Raw genomic sequence first — 17,776 nt, forward strand, 5'->3', positions numbered from 1 at the left:
AAAAACTCTATGATTTTCATTCCATAGGTCAGCAGATAATAAAGTAGATAGAAATTGCCATTAGCTCTCAAATGTTCTAGCATCTGTCTGTGGATCTGCATTCTTCAAAACCTGTTGTTGTCTTTGGAGTTCCTGGTTATTAGAATCCCAGGCCACTTGGGTAGGGATTCAGACATTGCCATAGCTGACCAATGGAAGACATATTTTGGTTCATGTAGAACTCTGTAGTATTCCTCAAGTCATAGAGTGGGTGAAGTGAGTTTGCCCTCTGTAGCTGGATAGCTGGAACTGGGGAAGTCCTGCCTAGATCAGTGTTTGGAGTCTTCTATAGCCCCAGAAGCATGGATGTCTGGCAATGATTCGGCCATATTTTGACTTCTGTGCGGAGAGTGGTGCCTACAGCAACAGAGCCCCCGAGGTCTGACAGGACTGGGCCATAGAAGAATTTCAAACATTTTAAAAGCTGTGGAAAACTTTCTTCCAAGTGAAATCTGTGTTAAAAGCACGTAAGTTAAAAATCACTCTAGTGAAGGCAGGGGATAGTATGTCAGAATCTCTTACTCACCCACCCACCTCTGATGTACCTCCTTGAAATTTCCAGGATTCCTCCGAGCATTTTGAAATTATTGGGCTATATACAGTATTAGTAAAGCAAATGGAATGACTGATTTCCTAGACTAACCATAATAAAAATGAAGCATAATCTTGTATAGATATTTTTCCATTTTAAAAGGAAAATATGCTCAAGTTTTCCTTTGATTGATATTGAGTAGAGCAAGGAGGAAGATAAAGATAACAAGGAGGAAGAGCTATGAATCAAGAAGTACTTACTGGGGTAGGTAGTGCTATGAAATAAAAAATACTCAGCTCAGAGCCAATTTCTGGATTTCTGTGGATTTCTCTTGGATTTCTGTTGCTGCTCTTGGATTTCTGTGTTACTGTGGACAAGTTGCTTCACCATTTGTGCCTCAAGTTTATGAATTACATTAAAGGATATATTCAAAAGCACCTGACACAGTGCTTGGCACATGGCAGGTGTGGAATAAATGGTTAATCTTTTGTCTCTGAATGTATTGAGTCTCTTTTGAGTTATGAAGTTTTGTGTTAGGTGCTATGGGCTAAGTTGAATAAGACAAAATCTCCCACTCTCAAGAAACTCAAGGCTATTTGTGAAAAAAAGGATATATTTTTGGAAAATTTATAGTACAACGACTGTTACATGGCCATATATTTCAAGCATCAAATATATAGTCCAGTCATGAGAAATTATTATACATTGGCGTAATCCTGAAATGCCATGTAAAGAATGGGTAGAATTTGGTGAGATGAGAGACCAGGGGAATAGTACCCAATGGGAGAAAGTGCAAATAAGCAGGAGCTCAGAGGCTAAATACTCAAAAATCTTATGTGGCTGGGAGGTGAATGGAGGTACAGAAAACCATTTTTCCTTTATGGAGCAGAGAACTGAGACAAGAAGTCTAAGCTCCTACAGAGTCAGCAATTCTCAGCTGTGTCCTGTCCAGTTAGGTTTGAGGCATTACACAACAGTGCCACCATCAGCCTTGAGTGCAATGTCCTTGAAGGGTTTCTTGGTAAGATTGAGACACTGTAGTAATAATAGATTTTTACACAGTGATGGGACATGGACAATGATTGTAAACATGGTCAAGAGAGAAGGGAAGCTGTAGGGACACAGGGAACAGTATATCAAACTGGACTGGTTTTGAGCTCTTGAGAAATGGATCAGTGTAGAACAATGAACAATGGTGAACTTTCTTTGAGTTAAAGAGTGGCTGAAAGAGGGAGACAAAAGATACCTGTTTGGGAGTATATACACACATGCATATACAACACACACTCTTATCATAGTCAGCTTTGATCAAAGTGAACATTGTATTTTTGTACGAAAAAGGATCGATTTAACAGAAAATTTCCTAGTATCATTAGCCCATATTGCCTAAAAATATAAGTCACATGAAACCAAAGAAACTAATAAGCTACCGGGAACATGAGTCAGGGCAGATTTGGGTACCAGTCTACCTATTGTCTTTGCAATAACCCACAGATGATGTGCAGTAGATCTCAGAAATGGTATTTAGGCTGCCAACAGGCCCAATTATCTCTAATTAAAATTAAATTCTCATTTAAAGCCATTGTAAGTGTGACATTTTAAAGTAAACATTTTATGAAACAAAACCATTTGTATGCAACTGGAAAGCGCTAGAAAATATTTGGCTGGGCAAATGAATGGTTTGGTTTGTGAGATGGAAGTAAAACTTAGATGTAGCCTCCAAAAAGCTGTGGGTAATTAGTTGATTGGATGAAGAACCATGGTAAGCCTCCTTAGCAGAGTCTTCTGGCCAACTTTGAAACAGGGTTCTGTTTGCTTTTCTCCTTTTTCAGTTAATTATTGCTTAGGAGCCCATCTATCTTATATTTGTACTCACCATAGAGCAGTGGTTCTCACCTCTGTGGTTTCACAACCACTTTGAATGCTTGAAAACTATTGGAGGACCCCAAAGAGCTTTTGTTAATGTGAGTAATAACTGAGAAAATTTTCATTTATTAATTCATTTAAAATAGCAGTAAATCCTTATATATTAACATGAATAACACTTTTATGAAAAATATATTTTCCAAAACAAAAACTTTAGTGAGAGGCATGGCATTGTTTTACATTTTTGCAAATATCTTTAATGTCTGGTATAATAGAAAACAGCTGTATCCTCAAGTTAGGTCTGCATTCAATCTGCTGTGGCATATTGTTTTGGTTGAAGTATATAAAGATATGGCCTCACACAGATATGGAGTTGGAAAGGGGAAGAATATCTTAATAGACTTTTCAGATAATTATAGAGTCTCTGGAAAATTCCACTGAACACTCACAAGAAAATGAGAATGAAACAGGCAAGTATCACTTGAGTATTATTATGCACGTAGTTTTGCCCTTGTGGATTGCTTGAAAGGGACTTGGTGATTCCCAGGTGTTTGTGGACTACACTTTGAGAACTGCTGCTCTGGCCTTTCTCTAGCTTATACAGGCCAGATGTATTTCCAAGAGATATGAGGTTTCCTGTTATCTGTGGCTGATTCTTCAAATAATCTGACCATGAGCTCCAAATGTATGATAGCCATGCTCATTTCTAGGTCTTCTAACAGCATCTTCCGTTTAAATCCATCACCACAAACCCAACACCACAGCGCACACATATGTCAGCCAGGTTGATTGTGCATGGAACTATGAAGAGTTTGAGAAAAGTTCACTCATTGAGATTGCCTTTTTAAAAATTGTATTTATATCTTTATTATAATATTATCGATACTTAAAAGGCTTACCTCCGGGCAAGGAGATATATTTGTGAATCTTAGTGAATTTATATATGTAAAAGTGTTTATTGATTGTCTCCTAAAGAGTCATGTCTGAGGTAATGGGTTTATAAAACTGAATCGAATAGTCTCACTGTGCCAAGGATCTCACAGCCCTTGAAATACGAAGAGGCAATTACAAAATCATATAGTTCATAAACATAAACTCAATAATCAATTTAAATGCCCTGGATGGAAAGAGGCCAATGTGCCTGGTGGAGCAACGGAATTGCTTTCCTGTTCATACTATATATCTAGGAATGGAGGCGAGAAATGATGACTGTCAGAAAGCCGAGATGAGGAAGGAATTATGGGTAACACACAATGGAGCAGCTTTTTCTTTTGCAGTCAGTGCAGGATCTTAAAAATATTTTTCTTGAGAAATGAACAAAGGTGACATTTTTACCCTTTGGGCTTAGAAAGGGGTCAGTGCACATTTCGAAAATAAATAACTCTTGGCTGATTTGATGCAGATGTCATCCACAGCTGTCCAAGCAGGGGCAGGGAGGGTGTCAACAATTTGCCATAGATTTACATCTAGCGTTTTCATGAATTAGCAGAATTCATGAAATGGAGACTACTTGTTGATAGAATCCTTTGTTTCTCTTCCTGCTGCTTAAATCTTTACTTTTTTTTTTTTTTTTGTATTATGATGCCAGATAACTGAGTAGCCATATAGGAGTTGCCACTTTTATTGTACAAATACTTGTTAAGCATTTTTGAGCACATATTTGGCACTAGTTCTTGCACTGAGTGAATAAATGATGAATAAAACCCTAATGTATGACAGCTATTAAACTTATAACTAATATATCATCAGCTGCCATAAATGATATCAAACATCTTATATATTTCTTAACAATAGTGTTTATAAGCTTCTAGAGTAGTGCTATCCAATAGAATATTTTGTAACGATAGAAATGTTTTATATCTGTGTGGTCTAATATGGTAGCCACTAACCAAATCCAGCTATTGAGCACCTGAAATGTGTCTAGGTCAATTGAGAAAATGAACTTTTAATTTTGTTCAATTTTAATGAATTAAAATTTAAATAGCTACATGTGGCTAGTGGCTATGGTATTGTACAGCACAGTTGTAGAGTACCTGGACCATATGATATCCTTTTGTTTTCCAAACCCCTCAGATACTAGATAAATTCTAGATGTGCCAAAGGATTTTAAAAGATACTTTACATTAAACTATTTGTATTTCCATTGAGGCTCAAACCTGGGTTAGTGAGGAGATTAACACACTACTTTCTTTGCTCTGAAGGATAGATTTGAAAATAATGACAAGAAGATTTATGGGATTAGATCTCTAATTTAAAGAGACCAATATGTCTTGGGAAACCTGCTGGATGTTCTGAATGTTAATAGACTAAAAAAGGCATTGAGGCTTTTGATATTATAACAACTTATGAGTTGAAAAATTTAAGCTATTAAATAACCCTGGCAAAAGAGTGAAAGTAAATGCAGAGAATAAAGACCATTAATGTAAATGCAATTTCTTGGGGATAGTGTGATTTGGCACACGTGGGCCAGAGGAGTTATATGCTTTGACAAAAATTTAGAAAGTGAGATGTCATATTCAAAGAGATCACAGAGACATAGCACCACCTAAAAATTGTGGGGAATATAGGTTTTACAGTCAAAGATTCCCAATATAGTTGTACAGATGAAGACAAAGATTCAGACAGCTATATAACAATGGAAGAATCAGAGAATAATAAAGAATAATCAAAGGATTATCACATGATAGCAAATTATTAATTGCCTAATTAAAAGATTGGAAAGAAATGCAGTGAGTTTGGCAGAAGCTAAACTCACATTGGACAAGGGCAGTAAAGAGTGTGATGTTTGAAGTTAAGCTGAGCTTTGAAATCTTAGCTCTCTGCTACTTAATATTTCCCTTTTTCCAAGTTACTTGACCTAGGTTTCAACTTTATTATCTATAAAATGGATCTATTTATCTATAAATAATATTAGCTAATGTAAAGTTGATGTCAAAATTGCCACAGGGCCTAACACCTAGTTGGTATGCAAGACTACAAGACTACTCAAATAGTAATGGGTACTAACTACTGCTACTAGGATCTTCTGGAAGCAGAGAAAGTCTGAGAAATGTGATGATGGTGGTAGTAGGCAGTGAATAGTGAATTTAACTTAGAAGGAAACAAGTTTAACAAGTAGGATGGGCCCACAAAATCTCTTTTCCCTGAAATCCTGATGGAAAAATTTGGGTTTGATTGTCACAGGTAATTGGAAACAACTGTAGGCTCATGCCAAACAGTAGTTAGATATATTAACCAGTGGCACCACAAATGATAAACTTAAAAAGATAAAGGCAAGGAAGGCAGTTAGGATGCTGTTACAATAATCCAAATATAAGATAAGCCTTGGTAAAGATGGTAGGTGCAGAAACAGAAATAGTAGGGCAAATATAAGAGACGTTTTGAAGAAAGAACAGATTGAATTGGAGTTTGCTGGCTGTTGTGCCCAAGTGTCATGGGTGAGTTGAGACCCACTAAGGCCTGGGAGCTGTGGGAAACATCCTAACCACCATCAAGCAAATACTTCCAGATGTGAATAGCCCTTTTTAGCTTAATCAATCAAATATCATAATTCCCTGTGGGATATGTGATAAGAGTGTTCTGGTAATCACTGACCTACGGAGCTTAATGCCAGGCTGGATATTGGGAAAGAAGAGAAGAAAGTGTTAAAATTGACTACAGCATTTTCATTCTTCAAGACAAGCTGGGTGGTACTCACAATGACATAGGTAGGAAAGGAACTGGCTTGGAGAATTTTGTTTTGAGTATTTCAGTTGCTGCAAATATGAAATATTTGTGCAAATAAATGCGTCCTGTGTGTAAATGGATATATGTGTACATATGCATTACATAAATCATGCACATTATATGTATGTGTGTATATATGTGTGAGTGCATGTATGTTTAAAAATTACCATGAGGATAAATTTTAAGGAAGCCTGAGATGGAAAAAGAAAATGCTTTATACTTTGTTAGGTGAATTTTTACTTTCTTCCTTTGAGTCTCTCCTAAAGAATTCACTGTAGGGGGGAAAATCCCCCAGTGGTAACATGGTAAAGATACAAAATATTTCAGTACAGTAAAACCAATTTGTTTGTAGTACTTTGTGGGCCAACCTGCCGCCTAACAAATAAAGGACCATAAAGAGCAGTTATCATGTGAGAAAAAGGCTGATGAGGATGAGGTCTCTGTAATCAAACAGGGAACTTTTACTAAGAGTTCATGAAGAACAAAAAGGAGCCCTGAGCCCTCCAAGTACCTGTATGTGACCTCTACGACAGCCACCATTGGATCAGCCCAGTCTGTCTAGGGCTTATCCAGAATAACTAAACAAACAGAAATTAAGTAGCACAGTTGAAAAGATTATTAAGCCCATAGGAAAGCCCAGAGGGTAACAGGGTGGGGCTTCATGTTTGTGTTTACCTCTTGCCTCTCACAGCTAAGCTTTAAACCACTTCCCCTTGGAACACAGAAAAACCTCTCTGTGTGTGAGAACATGCTGAATATTTCTGCACAAGCCAATGTGCCTTGTTGGCCACCCATCTTGCTCACGGAGACTTGGGTGAAAGTGGTTCACTCTAAAGGAGGCATCGCCACACCAGGGTCTCCAAGGCTTCTGGGTCTGGGAGATGGACAAGGTAGAAGGTCACATAAGCTTCATTTTCACTCCCCGGCTCTGAAGCTGTATGCACTCAAGTCAGATAATCCCACCACCTTACTTTGTATGTGTATCTACATCTTTTCTACTTCTTCCTTTCTTGAAAACCAAGAGTAAGAGACAGATGGGAGCAACGGAGGGAGGAGAGGTCAAGGCTGGGAGTGGGTGTGGGGTTCTATCCTCATTCTTTACTTTTCACTTCTAAGGATGGCCCTGAGTGGGCAAAGTAGCAAGTATGGTTGTGTTGATTGTGCCCTAACAACCCCATGGGGGGCCATTCACACTGTTGCCCCGTGACCCAGACCACGCCCAGAGAGAGATCCGCCTTATTTGAAAAGCAAGATCATTGGAAAGGAGCCTCTGGGCTTGGGCTCATCTGAATTCTTCCTGCTACAGTTCAAGTTCTTCTTTCCGCTGGAGGGCATCTATTTATAACCAGTTGTTCAGAGAATTTGTTTTTTAAAGTGCAAGTCTCTTGTAAACTAATATTAACATCCCGAAAGAAAGTTTTATCAAACCAAGAATTTTGTATTACTTTCCCTCTCAGCCATATTCTCCTCAAATTTTTCAGTCATCTTGAGGATATGCTTCTGAGAAGTCTCAGAACTCCTTACATGCTGTTTTATATGTCAGAAACTGGGAGATCACTTCATTCCCCCCCTTCAGTTGAAACAATCCCAGCTCTCTTAAGTAGCCTCAAAATTTTTCTTTTTGATCTATTTCAACAATTTTTTAAAAGTTTTCACATGCTAGAATCCAGAATTAATCATAAAAGATGTGTCTATTGTACCACAATTTTTTAAAAAGGTGTGTGTGTGAGAGACTTTTCTAATCTGTACAGTGATCATATTTTTCTCATGCAAAATGAGAAATATGATCAAAATGCCTATGAATCTCTATACTTAACAGGTAGTTAATAAATATTTGTCAATGTTTGCGTGGATTTGTGTGCCTCTTTGGGAGTCTGAGGTGGAAGGCATGGAGAATATAACTAGTCAGACTTTCCTGAGAGAGAAGAATAAGATGACAGTTGGTTGGATGGGTTGTTCTTGTGAGGTGTTGAATGGGCTCTAGCTGAGAATTCACTATTGTGTTTCACTTGGCCCCAACAGTCCCTAAGCGTGAGAGGTCAGAGAAGGGAGTGATGTTGAGGGAAACCTGAGAGGAGAGGCTTTCTGTGTCTGAGTGTCCAGGTGAGATGAGGAGGAACAGGTTTCTGAAGAGGTTGGTGGGCAGTATTATTAGCTAATATAGGATACTTCCCCCCAAAGCAGACTATGTTATAAGACTTGGAGGGGTGTTTTGTGTATTTATACTTGGCCTTTAGAAATTTTGCAGCAACTCTGTTGTGCCAAGGGAGGAAAGAAAGAGTATTTTTTTTCTATTTTGTTTTGTCCATGCCTACCCCAGAGTGAAAGAGTAAAGCAGTGTACCTCTGTTTGGGGTGGGCAGATGACATAGGAAAGAAAAATGAAAAAATTATAAAAAAGTGAGGGGAACATAGAGGCAAACAGAATGGTGATCCTATGGCAAAGAGAGCTTGTCAGTCTGTCTACCAAACCATACAGTTGCTGATTTTTAAAGTCCAAATATAAGATCTATGTTTTCCCTTGTATGATAACTACCAAATATGGGGGGGGCATATATTAATATTATATAATAAATGTAATACCATATGCTTATAATTCAGCTCAGGGCTATTGCCTGCCAATTCCATTTCTATCATAATGATAACTTGGCATGATTAGCTAAATTTTCCCCTAACAATATCCTAAACCCTCAGAACTCCTATCACAACTCCTTCCTAGGGGAAGTGAAATATCATTTCCTCCTGTGAGAGCTCCAAGTTACACTGGTCACACACTCTTCACATGGTTCTCTGTCTTATGTCACACAACCAATAGTTCTGAGGGTTGAAAGTGACTTTTGTAGTGGAAAAGTGAAAATAGAAAGTCTGCCTAGAGGGATCTGATTAGACAATGTACAATTTATGTAATATTTGACCATTAAAAAGATATTATAGATTTATGTGAACTGAAGGGGGAAAAATGTCCACATTTCAGAGTCATATGATAAAGGAATGGAAACAGCATCATGTATTCAAGACAGAATGAGACAGAGGCTGAGAGCTGGAGCCTCAGAGCCAGACGGCCTGGGTTTGAATGTCAACTCTGCCCTTACTGGGAGACTCTGGGCAAGTTACTTCCTTGTGCCTCAACTGTTTCATCTGAAAATGGGAATCACGTAGCACTTAGGATAATGACACACATAAGAAACAGGCCTTAAAGTTTAGGCCGGGTGTGATGGGTCACACCTGAAGTCCTAGCTACTTGCTGGGCTGAGGCAGGAGGATCGCTTCAGCCTGGGAGTCTGAAGTTGTGATAAGCTATGATCATGCCTCTGCATTCTAGCCCACACGACAGAGTGAGACTCTGTCAAACAACAACAACAACAACAAAAACTCAAAACCAAACCAAACAAAAACACTAAAAAAACTAAGATTAAAGTTTAAAATAGTCCCCAAAAACGTGACCAGCAAAACAAGTCATTTGCTTCTCTAACAGATCATAGTTCCTAGATACTAAATGTTGAAATATTTAAAAGATTTTCTACTGTGTATATCTTTATTTTGTTCTGCACAACTGATTGTATTTTCAATCATAATATACAGAGTATATACAAAACAGTCATCCCTACATAATTTAACACATGACAAAATTTTGAGTTTATATTTTCAGATACAGTCCAATATTCTATTTACCATAAGCTCTATTCAAATATTGTTAGTTAGACATGAAAAGAATAAAAATTCATAGTTTTGACACACTTGAATAAGCTGTGCTCATGTCTCCAGGTTAGCACCCTAAATGGTAAAGACTATGATTTAAAAAGAAAAATCTCCCTAAACAAAGGAATGGAAAAGTAACTTCTATAAAATATCATTTATATTGGACATTTCTTACCCTAAGTATATTTATAGGCATTTGTATTTATATGTAAACTGTGACATTTCACCATTTTTGAACATGCTACATGGTGAAGTAAATATACCCAGGGTTAATCTTAGCATTTGTTAAGCACCTAGTGTTAAGCATGCTGTGCTGTTAGAAAAGTCTGTACTTATAAATATTTGAAAGTTTGATCTGTGGGCAATAATTCCTTTTGTTAGCTTTGGGTTTACTTTCCTGTTTTTTTTTTTTTTTTTTCAGAGAACCTGTTTTCTCTCTTTTGAGGTCTTGTAAATTTGGTCTAGCAGTTTAGAAAAAAAAAATCAAAGCAAGTCTCTTTGATTGCTCAAGTGTAACAAAAGGAAAGTTATTACGATTTAAGGGGTCCCTACTCTCTGAATGGGTGGGGAATGAGGCGGAAGCACTCCCCAACAGACTCATTTGTCAAAGAACTATAAATAAAGGAAAAGGACTTTCATGACAAAAGTAAGATTGAATGTGACATTAATTAATCTAGTTGATCAATAACTAATATTAATGAAGCTTCTGATATAAACCAGGCACTGGATTAGTAGCATCTAATAAAGCAGAGATAAACTGGACAAAGATCTGCTTTTAGGAATTGCCATTCTTGTTGGATGAGACAGTTCAGAGTTAAAAAAAGAGTTTTCTTGGTAAAATGAAGACACAGTGAGGGTGCAAAAGGAAGATTCCCAGTTCTTTGGAAGGGGCAGGGCTTGGGAGTTAGAAAAGCCTCTTTAGAAAAAGTGACCCTTAAGTTAACTGTTAAAATAGGATTGTTTCCCAGATAGATAGGATATTCTAAATATTTTAAATATGCCCCTTAGAAGGAACAAAGATACCGTTGGTGACACAGTCTAGTATAACACCGTCCAATATGGTAGCACTAGCCACATGTGGCTATTTAAGTTTAAATTTATGTTATAATTAAAATTAAATAAAATAAAAAATTCAGTTCTTCAGCTGCACTAGCCACACTTTAAGTGCTCAATAGTGACATGTGGCGAGTGGTTAGGGCACTGGGCAGTGCAGACACACTTGACCTCTCCATCATCACAGACATTTCTTTTGGCCAGTGCTGGGAAGCTGCGAACAGCTAAGCACTGCAGGAGTGTAAGGCTCAAGGGGTGTGTGTGGCAAGAGCCAAGCCTGGGGATAGAGGCTGTGGCCAAGGGATGGAGGCCTTATGTCACATCATGAAGTTCTGACTTTATCCAGTAGGCCAGATGTCAGCAAACTTTTTCTGTAAAGAACCAGCTAGGAAATATTTTTGGCCTGGGACCACATGGTCTTTGCTGAAACGACACAACTCTGCTGTCGTAGCATGTAGGCAGATCAACAATACCTAAATGACTGAGCGTGGCTGTGTTCCAGGAACACTCTATTTGTAAAAACTGACAATGAGCTGGATTTGCCCACAGGCCGCAGTTTGCTGACTCCTGTGGCAGGCCATCAGGGGCCATCTGAAGGGTTGAAGCCAGAAAGTTACATAACTGGATGTGTGCCTAGAAAGACCATTCCAGTAGCAGAGTGAGGATGAATTTCAAGAGTGTGAGATGCAAGACTATAATCGTCTAGTCAGCAAGGATAAGAGCCTGAATTCTGAAAATAGCCCATTGAATATGGTTGGAGTTGAATATGGCCGTGTGTATGTTTATAACTTGGATGCCAGGGCGCCAGTGGCAATGTAGAAATATAAAATGACATAGAAGATGGTAGCTGCACTCAGCAAGTTATAGAGAATATAGGAGGAGGAACAGATTTAAGGGAAGATGATGACTTCATTTTGGGTCAGGTGGCATTTGAGATGCCAGACATGAGAGTTATCTGCAGAGGGTTAGTTAGTAGCTGGAGCCTTTAGAGAGACAGGGAATGCCTGGGAGGAGGCAGGCAGAGTGATAGGAAGCAAAGGCTGTGCCTTGTGTACTACCAAACTGGAAGGTGTAAGTCAAAGGGAACTAAGAAGGAATTGCCAAAGGCATAGGGAGGAGGAGCAAGGTGGAATGGCATTTCAGAAATCAAGGGAAAACTGTCAAAATGCCACTAAAAAGATTCTCAGTTTTGCCAACTTGGAAACATTTTTGGAATATTACCCAGGATAGATTTTCTGAAACAAAATGAAACAAAAAATCACCACCAAAGTGTCTGGAACCTCCTTTTAAAAATATTAAGTGTCATGTTTTTGTTTGTTTGCTTTTCCCTTTTGTGTTAAGTGGCAGGATTTCTTGAAAGCAGGGAGAAGATGAGGGTCCTTTGAATTTCATTTTATAAATTACATGGTCCAGCAATCACTCTATTAGGGGATGGGAAGGCAGGTGAGATCTTGTCTTGTCACCTCTGGGGTGATCTCTAGAAACTTCTTGGGTGAGCTTTATGCTACGAGTGTTGGAAAGTGTTTAGAAAACCATTAAAAGTGATGTAGTGTTCTGTTTTCAGGAGAAAACAAAAATGGTGGACTTCTTAAGACTAGGGACCCTTGAGTTTTCCACAACAACCACTCCTGATACATAGAAATGTTTTATCCTGGTGACACCTTAATAAAGAAACTAAATATTAATAGCTCGAAGATAGCATCATGTGATTTGTGAGTGTTCCATTTTGCAATTTAATGGTCAAAATATTAGTCATCACTTCCATGTAAGCATTTCAGATGATTTATAGCAACCTCTGAAGAGATTTATATGAAGAAAATATTTCACATGCCTTGTAGGTGAATGTATTTCATGCAAACCTTGGGTGATGTGTTGTTTAAAATTTTTTTTTTAAAACTGACAGAAAGAGGCCTGTGATTTGCAAGAGTGTTTCCTGAGAGAATAAGAACTAGTATTTGATCCTGAAGGAATTGCTTAATTTAGAGCATGAAAATCTGAGGAACATTCATTTCTGAACACTTTATAAGTTGATATACTTTATAAACCACAGAAAGGGAAAAGTTAAAATGAATGACAATAACAACAATGACAATAAGTACAAAAAATAAATGAAGAAATTTTCATTCCCAGAAACCAATTAGCTCATTAGTCAGAGGGGAAACGGTTTTAACTGGAACTAGAGTTTTACTGTGGGATGACTTTATTCTCTGTAGAGGCTGCTCTCTACTCCCTGGCCAGACCATGCTCTGACCTGAAAAGTCATTCTGAGAATATGTAGGCTACTCGAGTAAGCAGAAAAATCCCTGCAGGGCAAAGTGTGAAAAGTAAATTGAACTCTATACAGAGCATTACTAAAAAAGAAAGATAGATATTGTAAACTAGTCAATTGTTTTTGACACAGAGAGAAATATAATTGGAATCAGAGCTATAATTTAAGAACTAAATAAAATTATCATAAAACTTACTCAGAAAAATACATGGATAAGGAGATCAATAAAAATTGTGAAAAAGAGGGGCAATGATGGAAGGGATGAAGGAGACCAGCCCTATTGAATATTAGAGTATATTATAAAATCACAATGTAACAGGTATGATGATACAAAAATAAAATATAGATGGCTGAAAAGAGAGCCATAATATATGATAATCTAAAAACAACAAAACTACAGAATGTGTTATAGTCATTAAAAGGATTATGAACAGTGGGTAGCAACATGGAAGAGTGTTTATGATTAACCTTAAGTGAAAACATGCTAGGATAATTTCATAAAATGTATATACTTAAAGATTGAATGGTCACATGATACAAGGGAAATTGCTATTGTGGATGTGTTTCTTTTCAAATTTCTTTTAATATATTTTTTTTTTTTTTTTTTTGAGACAGAGTCTCACTTTCTTGCCCAGGCTAGAGTGAGTGCCGTGGCATCAGCCTAGCTCACAGCAACCTCAATCTCCTGGGCTCAGCGATCCTACTGCCTCAGCCTCTCTAGTAGCTGGGACTACAGGCATGCGCCACCATGCCCGGCTAATTTTTTTTGTATATATATTTTTAGTTACTCAATTAATTTCTTTCTATATTTTGGTAGAGACGGGGTCTTGCTCAGGCTGGTTTTGAACTCCTGACCTCGAGCAATCCGCCCGCCTCGGCCTCCCAGAGTGCTAGGATTACAGGCGTGAGCCACCGCGCCCGGCCTAATTTCTTTTAATATATTTTGGATAACACGTACACACATGCAATCTGTTGTGTACAGATGTGAACAGGCAAGGAAGAAAAAAATCAGTGTAACTTCATCCCAGCTTTTTAAAGACAGATCAAAGCATATGTCTTAAGAGAAGGGCTCACAGTATCATTACACGGTTAACTAATAATCTGGTACTAACCTAGTAACATGCACATAGAATGATAGAGGCATATTTGGTTGATAAGTACTTAACTCTCTCCCTTGGTTTCCAGATTCACAAGATGGAGTAAAAGTGGTATATCTTCTAGGATTGCTGTAAGAATTTAGTGAATTGATATTTAAAAAATACTTATAACAGTGTCTGGCATGGAGGAAACACTTAATAAAATGTTATCTATTGTTACTGTTATCATATTCCTTACTTTCTAAAATACAAAGTTTGAAAAGTGATTTAAACCTTGATATTGCTCAGGATTATGCTATACTTAGCAGGAGGAAGATAGAAACAATTCTTTTTTCTACTCCTAGAGAGAAATACACTTTTTACAGCTCAGATTATCTAGTCTATTTATCTATTCTTTGAGATTCCCTGAAAGGAGTTTGTAATGGGAATAAACATGATAAGTTTATAAAATCAGAAAATCATGTATAAAATTTACAATGCAAGAAGGTAAACTAATGGAAACTCCTTGAAGTAGATGTATTAAAGATACCTCTCAAATATGAGCAAGAATACTTCTTTTCACATTTTAGAGACCCCAAACCTAGTTTTATGCCTATGAAAGAAAAATGTGCATAAACACTGCCAACACCCATCTGTGGGCCCCAGAGTCTCCCCTGCTCTTCAGAGATTGTGCCTATCGTTCATTCTGAGCCCTTGGGACCTGGCAATGACAACATCCCAGTGGAAACAGGATGAGCTGAGGATGGCTTATATTTTCTGAAATAACAATTCCATGTGTAACAAATACGACCTCAGTGTTTCCCTAAATTAACAGAAATGGATTGGCATGGATATCCTCATTTCTATCTAGAGGGAAGATTTTGTTTTAAACTGTGTAGTTTAGGCATCCTCAAACCACAGGCCTGCAGGCCACCTGGGTATCCGATGACATTTATCCAGCCCGCTGGGTGTTTTGGCCACTGCTGCCTGTCCTGTTTAGCAGCTGACTAGTCCCCGGCCCACAATGCCTGCACTCTCCAATGGTCTGAGGGACAGTGAACTGGCTCCCTGTTTAAAAAGTTTGAGGACCCCTGGTGTAGTTACTTATTAAGTTAGAAGCATGGTTTTACTTTAGTCAGATCAGACTTTTGTAAAGTTATTAGCCTGACAGCAGACATACATTGGCAGCTCAAGGTATGTAAGATGGCATCAGGGGATGCAAAATAATTGGGAATAAACTGGATCTGAATATTAAAGGTGCTTGATGAGAATGTCAAGGAATTGACAAGAGAAATGCCGAAGGCAGGACATGCCAAATCAAGAGGGATTAGATTAGGTGATAGTGAAAAGTGGAAGTTTTCATGAAAGAAGAAACTTGGAGCCAAGCATTAAAGAAAGTGTCATACCCGATATGGAAGAGGGGAAAGTGGAGGAGAAGTAGGGCAAGCACAGCTATAAGAGTCAGATATAGAAAAGTCTTATACGTTGTGTAGTGATACGTCTAGAAAAATGTTTACTAAACTGTTAATAGTGGTTTTCATCAGACAGTGGGATTCTTACTTCCTCTACATCTTCCCGTATTTTTGGAGAAATTTATCATCACATGCATCTCATTTTTCTAAGAGGAGAAGGCTATTTATATCCAAGGGGAAAAGATTTATTGCTGGCATTTCATTTAGTGGATAAAGCGGGCTGTATAAATGCACTGGTTAAGAATATAGAAAATAGAGTATTGTACTACACTTCCTACTTCCATTTGCCCAGTCTATTTGACATTCAAACTTGCCCCCACACTTTACTATAAAAAAATGTCAAGCACATACAAAAGTTGAAATTGAAAAAGAACATTGACATACCTCCATCTAGATTGTACAACTGTTGGCATCTTGCTATATAGGCAGTCTCTGGGGTACAGATGATCCGACTCATGGCGTTTTTGTACATACAAATGGGCTCCTGAGGCGTCCCATAAGGATAATTTGTAATTAAACAATTAAACTAATATTTTGGGAACTAATTTCTTCCGCGCACGTAGACGAACCTGCATGACTGCGCGGCGCGTCCGCGCAGCATCTTCTCGCAGCGCCGGCCTCAGAGGTAGGGAAGCGGCTCAGGGAAACAGAAGAACGTGAGGAAGACGCAGAGCCAAGAAGGTTTACGACAAAAGCATTAGCTGAAGCCTTTCGTCTGGTAGAAGCAGGATTTGCTAAGCTTGAGGAGCAAGAGCCTAACCTTGAGCGGTTTACAATGTTTGCCGTGCAGTGAGTGAGAACGTTAGCTGCCACAGAGCCATTTATGAGGTAAAAAAAGAAAAAGGCCGTGCAAACAACCGTAGGAACCTTTCATAAGGCACTGGCTCCAGTGGTAAGCTCCCCTCCTCCAGCAACAGAATCAAATCCTGATCTCCCAGCACCTGCACCATCTCCATCACCTTGTGACGAAGTGTTAGCCTGAGCCTCAAAAATGCCCCTTCCAGTGAGCAAGACATCGATGCCACATTAGGTGAGTGTCAACCTTTAATATTCGCCTTTGAAATTTCTCCTATCTCCTATCTCAACTTTTTTGTGTGAGTTTGTTTTTATGTTCTGTTTATTTGAATTAAAAGGAAGAACATAATAGTTTCTGTAACTTATTACAGTATAGGAGTATTATTATTACTACAGTATTACACTGTATTATTATTACCACATGTGAGCCGTTGTAGTATTATTATCATTACCGTATGTGTGCCGTTCATCAGGGATCCAAGTTACATGCAAATCTGGCCTAAAGATATTCTCAGGAACATATCTCGTCTGTAACCTGGGAACCGCCTGTATTTGCTTTTAGTTTATCACATCTATCCATTTATTCATTCACTTTGTGGGGAATGCATTTCAAAGTAAGATGCAGACATCAATATCCTATTTGATACCAGATTTTAACCACTCGGAATTTTTTCCACACACACGTATTTAAGACTAGTCCAGAACCTCCCAGCAGGTTGTTATGCATTTCAGTCTGATCTTATTTTCTGTCCCTAGACACTACTTCCAATCCAAACATGTCCCAAATCCGGTGCCTACCCAGAGGACAAAGTTCACCAAACCTTTCCCCGACTCTTTCTATGTATCCAGAACTATATACCTTATTTCACTCATAGAATATTAAAGCCAGAAAGGGAAACTATCTGACCTGGGCCCACCAATTCCAATGTTTTCAGAAACTGAGCAGGTAAGGTGGGCTTATGTAAGATAAATGAATAGGTCTGATAGTGGAGACTGACCCAGCCTCAGTGTGTGGGAGGCAACAAGGAGAAGGGGAGCTACCCAGAGAACTTGAGAAAAGGGAGAATTTACTGTCCAAACAAGGCTTCCACACTCAGCCTGCTAGCTCCAAGGAGTCCTTTTGTAAGGAGCATCTCTCCTTTTGTCTCCACTGCCTAGGGGTCCAGGGCACTCAAAGGCACACATTTGTTAGAAAAACTAACACAATGCACTGTAATCTTTATTTACAAGTATTTACTGATACAGTAATT

General features: G+C 38.3%; 1 protein-coding gene and 1 long non-coding RNA gene across 6 annotated transcripts in view; one reads left to right on the forward strand and one right to left on the reverse strand.

The window, feature by feature from the left end:
- Positions 1 to 17,776, reverse strand: part of FYB1 (FYN binding protein 1) — a 147,388-nt gene that overhangs the window by 116,844 nt on the left and 12,768 nt on the right. The window lies entirely within an intron of this gene.
- The window catches only part of LOC109731308 (uncharacterized), a 106,651-nt gene continuing 105,550 nt past the window's right edge, over positions 16,676 to 17,776 (forward strand). Inside the window, exon 1 of the long non-coding RNA XR_012921674.1 lies at positions 16,676 to 16,761. This is a non-coding gene — a long non-coding RNA (uncharacterized LOC109731308). The remainder of the gene's footprint in view (positions 16,762 to 17,776) is intronic.

Source organism: Microcebus murinus, chromosome 11 (genome assembly GCF_040939455.1).
Source record: "Microcebus murinus isolate Inina chromosome 11, M.murinus_Inina_mat1.0, whole genome shotgun sequence".
Classification (NCBI taxonomy): domain Eukaryota; kingdom Metazoa; phylum Chordata; class Mammalia; order Primates; family Cheirogaleidae; genus Microcebus; species Microcebus murinus.